The sequence below is a fragment of the Coloeus monedula genome, assembly GCF_965178545.1.
Source record: "Coloeus monedula genome assembly, chromosome: 38".
NCBI lineage: Eukaryota > Metazoa > Chordata > Aves > Passeriformes > Corvidae > Coloeus > Coloeus monedula.
The window spans coordinates 897,809-903,896 of record NC_138818.1 but is presented as its reverse complement, the minus strand read 5'-3'; positions in this window follow the sequence as shown (position 1 = coordinate 903,896).

Here is a 6,088-nt window from a genome sequence, read left to right as displayed (position 1 = left end):
CTGGACAGGCCACCCAGCTCCAGGAACTGGGAATGTCACTGCCTCCCTCGGGAATGTGTCCCATCTGTGGAGAAATTGTCCCTACAGTTATCCCAGCTTTTAAGGAAGGATTTTTTTCCTGCTCCTGTTGACTGCTGTCTCATCTATGAAGAGTTTCTGTTCAAGGGAGGGGCACCGTTGGCACAGCCCGTGTGTCACCCCATGGTTCTGTCTGTGGGACAGGGGGTTGGACATGAGGCAGTGGGACGGGGAACCTCCCTGGGGACTGGAAGCTTGAGTACAGAACCTCAAAGGGGAAAAAAAGTCAAAAAGCATTTTTCCAGGACAGTCCCAGAATCCCAGGATTGCTGCAGTTGGAAAAGCACTCCAAGACCATCAAGTCCAAGTTGTGCCCGATCTCCATCTTGTAACCAGCCCAGAGCCCTGCGTGCCACATCCAGACCTTCCTTGGACTCCTCCAGGGATGGGTACTCCAAACCTCCCTGGGCAGCTCCTGCAAAGGCCTGACCACCCTTTTCAAGAAGAGATCCATCCCAATGTCCAACCTAAAACTGCCCTGGCCCAGCCTGAGGCCATTCCCTCTTCTCCTGTCCCTGTTCCCTGGGAGCAGAGCCTGACCCACCACCTCCCCCCCAGCTGCCCCCTCCTGTCAGAGAGTTGTGCAGAGCCACAAGGTCCCCCCTGAGCCTCCTTTGCTCCAGGCTGAGCCCCTTTCCAGCTCCCTCAGCCGCTCCTGGGGCTCCAGACCCTTCCCAGGCCATGCTCCAGCCCCTCAAGGCCTCTCTGGCCATGAGGACCCAGAATGGCATACAGCCATCAAGGGGCCTCAGCAGTACCAGCACAGGGACTGTCACTGCCCTGGTCCTGCTGCCACCCCATGGCTGGGACAGCGCAGGTGCCCTTGGCCTCTTGCCCACCTGGGCACACCTGTGCTCATGTTCAGCCACTGTCACCAGCACCCACAGGGTCTTTTCCAGTTTTCCAGCCCATCTGCCCCAATCTGGAGCATTCCATAGAGTTGTTGTGACCCCAGTGAGAGACCCAGCACCTTGCTGTTTTGACCATCACACCTTTGGCCTCAGCCCATCAATCCATCTGGCCCAGATCCATCTGAGGAGCCTTCGTGCCCTGCAGCAGATCCACAGTCCCACCCAGCTTGGTGTTTTCCATTAATTTGGTACTGGTAGACTATATCAGCCTAAACCCTGTTCCAATGTAGAGGAGATTTGGAAACAGGAGCCCATGAACCCATGGCTGGGGTCATCTGGAACAGCACCTTTGGTGTCCAGGGGCTGGAAATGCCTCTGCTGAGCAGCTTCACCTCCCTTTGGCCTCTCCAGGGTCAACGCTCCTCAATTCCCCAACAAAGGAGGCACAAAGCACAAACAGGCAAAAGGAAAATCTTCCAGGTCACTGCTGGCTCCTTGGGAAAATCCAACGCAAACAGTCAGGGCAGGTGTCTGAAGTGTTTTCCCAGGTGCCTCACAACAGGTCCCTTCTGTGTGGTCAGTGTCCCGTGAGGAGGGAACATCTCCTGCAAATGTCACAGGTGTCAGTGGAGAATGGAGGCCCCGGCAGCTCCCGGGAGCCCCGGGCAGGGACTGTCCCTGCTCTGTGTCCTCGGGGGTGACCCTGACAGGGGCCTCTGAGCGGGGACGGGAGCGAGGGACCCTCGGCTGGGAAGGTCAGCCCCAGCTCAGGGCCGGCGCTGGGCCGAGGGCAGGACAGGGCCATCCCTGGTGCCAGGGCGCTGCAGGAGCTGTGTCCCAGTGCCAGCCCAGTCTGGAGCCAGAGCCCTGCTGGGGGCAGAGCCCCTGGGACCCCCGTGTGGGACAGCTCAGCAGAGCGGGATGGGGGGGATCCAGCAGGACACGGTGGCCCTGGGTGGGACGGGGGGGCCAGGCAGGGGATCCTCCCCTGGGGGCCTGGAGCAGTTTGGGGCTGCAGTGCCGGGAATGGGCTGGAGCCGGGCACTGCGGCCACCCCAGCACTGCCCCAAGCCCAGTCCTGGTGTCCCAGGGCCACCATTCCCCAGCACTCCCCAGAGCCTCCAGAGCCTGCAGATCCCAGCCACCGGGCTGTTCCCATTGCCTGTGACCCCGCTGCCCTCCCACCTCCCTGTTTGCCCTGATCCCGGGCTCCTGGTGCCCCAGGCAGAGGGGTCAGTCCAGCCCCCCGTTCAGCCAAGGGGCTGGAGTGGGAAGAGGGACAATTCTGCTCTGCCACGTGCCGGGTTTGGGGCTGGGCTCAGCTCTGGGCTGTCCCACAGGGAAAGCTCTGGAAGGGAAGGGGCAGCGGGGGTTCTGGCTGTGGGGGCTGCAGGAGGATGGATGGTGTTGGAGTGGGGGTTGTCCCCACAGGGTCCCCAGCTGCCTTTGGCTCCCAGCCCGCCCCCCTTGGCCCCCGCAGGGGCCTGGGCCCTTCCAGGGGCAGCTGCCCCGTGCAGGAAGCTGGAGGGATGCCGGGCAAAGGGGCTGGATGCGTGCCGCAGGTGGGATGGACTCTGTGCCAGGGCCGGGCTTGTGGCCAGGGCTGGGGGCTGTGCCAAGCCGGGCTTTGGCCTGGGGGCTGTCGGGGAGGGTGCAGGGAGGAGTCCCGGCAGGGATAAAGGTGCTCCTGGCCCGGTGCAGCCTCAGCCAGCGCTGCCCAGTGCGAGAGGAAGATGAAGGTGGCTGTGCTCAGCGTGGCCCTGCTCCTCTCCATCCTGCTGTGCCTCCCAGCACAGACCGAGGTGAGGCTCCAAGGCCACGGGGTGGGCTCGGGGCTGGGGGCTCTTCCCAATCCAGGGGCTCCGCCGGGCTCCCCGGCCCCGGGCGGTGCCGCTTTCTCCTTCCCACGATTCCCTCTGTCCTTCCCCTTCCCGCAAGTAAACTCCTGGTGCCAGAGCCCGGCTTCCCCACGGGATGGTCGGACTCGGCTCCTCCCTGGGACGGCCCCACCGCTTTCCCGGCCGGCTCCCCCCAAACCCCGTTCCGTGTCCCCCATCCCATCCCATCCCATCCCATCCCATCCCATCCCATCCCATCCCATCCCATCCCATCCCATCCCATCCCATCCTCTCGGTCCCCTTGGGCATCTCCCCAGCATCTCCTCTGTTTCCCGCCCAAGGACAAAGGCCAACCCCAAACTAGGCTGAAGTGGGACCAAGAGGTCCAAACTCATTAAAGCACAGAATAGGCTGAACTTGGCCAAACTGGGCTGGACTGGTCCAGTCCCAAGCCAGGCTGAACTGGCACCAACTGGGAAATTCTTCCCCACCCCGCCCCGGATGATTCCCAGGGTCTTCTATCCAGTGTTTCCCCTCAGTCCACTGCCTTTCACCCTGCAGTGTGTCCCCAAATCCCCTGGCAACCCCTGCTCAGAGCAGGGGACAGCCATGCACCGGGGGGGCTGGGGACACCTGTGTCCCTCCCCAGCCCCACAAGGGCCAATCCTGACCAACGTTTTGCTCTCCTTCCCCAGGCCACCTTTGATGGCAGTGGTGGAACTATATGTGCCGGGGTAAGTGCTGGAGCTGGGTGCACCAGTGTGGGAACTGGGGGGCAGTTTGGTCGCCCCCAGCCTTTACTAGGACTGGGGACAACCCAGTGACCGGTGACATCTCATGGTCTCTCCACAGGCAGCTGGTGGCTTTAGCAATGGAATGGTGGGTACCCTGAGTTCTTCTGCTGGGCCCAGGCCCTCCCCTCTCATGGCCATGGGCATCCCAGTGCACCCCAGTGCATGCCAGTACACCACAGAGCTTCCCAAGGCTGCACCTTCCCCAGGGTGCCCATTGCATTCCCACCCTTCTCAGTGCACCCCAGTCAACCCTAAAGAGCATCATGCCCAGCCCATTTCCTCTCCTTTTTCCCTCCAGTGCTTTCCCTTTCTCTTCGTCCATGACAGTGGTATCCCCAAGTCCCCCTCCTTGACTCCCACTCCCAAACCCATCACTTTTGGTCCTCTGTCCCCGCTTTCTCCTGCCCCCACCCACCCCTCACTTCAGCCCCCATGTCCCCCCCCACTGGAATTCTGCCTCCCCACCCACACTCCCCAGCCCCATCCCTTGGGGCCCCCAGTTCCCCCCAGTTCACTGTCTTTGGGGCCCCCAAGTCCCACTCCGTTCCCCTCGTCCTTGGAGGCCCCGAATTCCCCTCGCTCTCCTTATCTCCATCCCCACCGTGGTCCCTGCAGGAACAGGGATCAGGTGAGAATGGCCGGAGTGGGACTGGGGGGGGAGCAGAAGGGATTTTCCCCCTCAGACCGGGGGCTTGGGGACACCTGTGACCCCCCGAGCCCCACAAGGGCCAATCCAGACGAAACCTTTGTTCTGCTTCTGCAGATAAGCGTAGTAGGAGGCCGAGGTGGATGCATTGAGGTAAGTCCTGGAACTGGGGCACCAGTGTGGGAACTGGGGGCCAGTTGGGTCCCCCCATGCCTTGCTGGGACCAGGGACACTCCAGTGACCAGTGACATCTCCTCATCTCTACAGGTAAAGAAAGGCACCCAGCGAGTGAAGCGGTCTGAGGTGGGTACCCAGAGTTCTGCTGGGCCCAGAGCCTCCCCTGTCATGGTCATGACCCTCCAGGGCATCCCAGTGCACGCCAGTACACCCCACTGTGCCTCAGTACACCCCGGCATGTGCCAGTATCTCCCAACATGCCCCAGTATCCTCCGGTGCTGCTCTAACCCCGTCTTTCTCCCCAGCCCCCCGTGGCTGAGCAGGTGGAGCTTCTGCGGGAGTGATGCCCGGCTGCCCCTCTGGATGCCCTGGTGAGAAGTCTCGGGGGGTCTCCAGCCCCACAAAAGATCCTCGGGGGCCAGGGCGGATCCCTGAGCCCTCTGGGGTGGGCAGAGCTTGAGGATGGCAGAGGGGCGTGGCAGCGGCTGTCCCTGATCCGTGTCCCAGGGTTAGGTGGACAGAGCTGTCCCCAAGGCTTCCTTGCACTGGGGGGCTCTGGGGACACCCAGTGTCCCTGTGGGAGCAGGGAGGGCTCTGGGAGGTTTTGGGGAATTCCAGGGTGAGGGGCTCTGGGAGCCACAAGGATCTCAGGAGCCAAGTCCTGTCCCAGGTACATCCGGGGCTCCAAATCCCTTCTCCTGCCGCAGGTCCCTGCAGAGAGAGGGGTGGGGACAAGGCCCCTCTTGTGTCCCAGTGGACACTGGGGGTCATGATTTGGGCTCTGTCTTTCAGGACTGGAATTGGTGGTGACACTCGCGTCCTGTCCCCCTCCAGCAGCATGAGGAGATGATCATCCCTGGATAACCCCCCCTGATCCCCTGGGAGCCCTGGGAATTTCCCTGGAGTAATCAATAAACCCCTACAGCAAAGCAACTCTGTGTGTCCCTGTGCGTGCTCCCGTGTCCCTATGTGTGTGTTCCCGTGTCCCTGTGTGTGTTCCCGTGTCCCTGTGTGTGTTCCCATGTCCATGTGTGTGTGTTCCCGTGTCCATGTGTGTGTTCCCGTGTCCCTGTGCGTGCTCCCGTGTCCCTATGTGTGTGTTCCCGTGTCCCTGTGTGTTTTCCCATGTCCATGTGTGTGTTCCCGTGTCCCTGTGTGTTCCCGTGTCCATGTGTGTGTTCCCGTGTCCATGTGCGTGTTCCCGTGTCCACGTGTGTGTTCCCGTGTCCCTGCGTGTTCCCGTGTCCATGTGCGTGTTCCCGTGTCCATGTGCGTGTTCCCGTGTCCATGTGTGTGTTCCCGTGTCCCTGTGTGTTCCCGTGTCCCTGTGTGTGTTCCCGTATCCCTGTGTGTTCCCGTGTCCCTGTGTGTGTTCCCGTGTCCCTCTCTCAACCTGGGAGTCTCCGGTCCCTCCCCTGCCATGAACAGAGTGACTCCGGGGGCTCCCAGGGGTCTCTGCACAGGAGATCCCCTTGCCCCCGCCATGTGCCCTGGGCAGAGCAGGGTGGGACACCCCGGAATGTCCCCCTGGAGCTGGGAGGGACAAGGGGCAGCCAGGGCAGCCTCTGGAGCCCCCAGGGTTTGGGGCACAGCGGGAAACAGGTTCTGCCCAGGGCTCTGGGAGCCCAATCCCCAGGGAGCACAGGTTGGGGTCAGGGCAGGAGTGGATCACGGACAGGGGCCTGGAGCCCTGGGTCCTCTGGT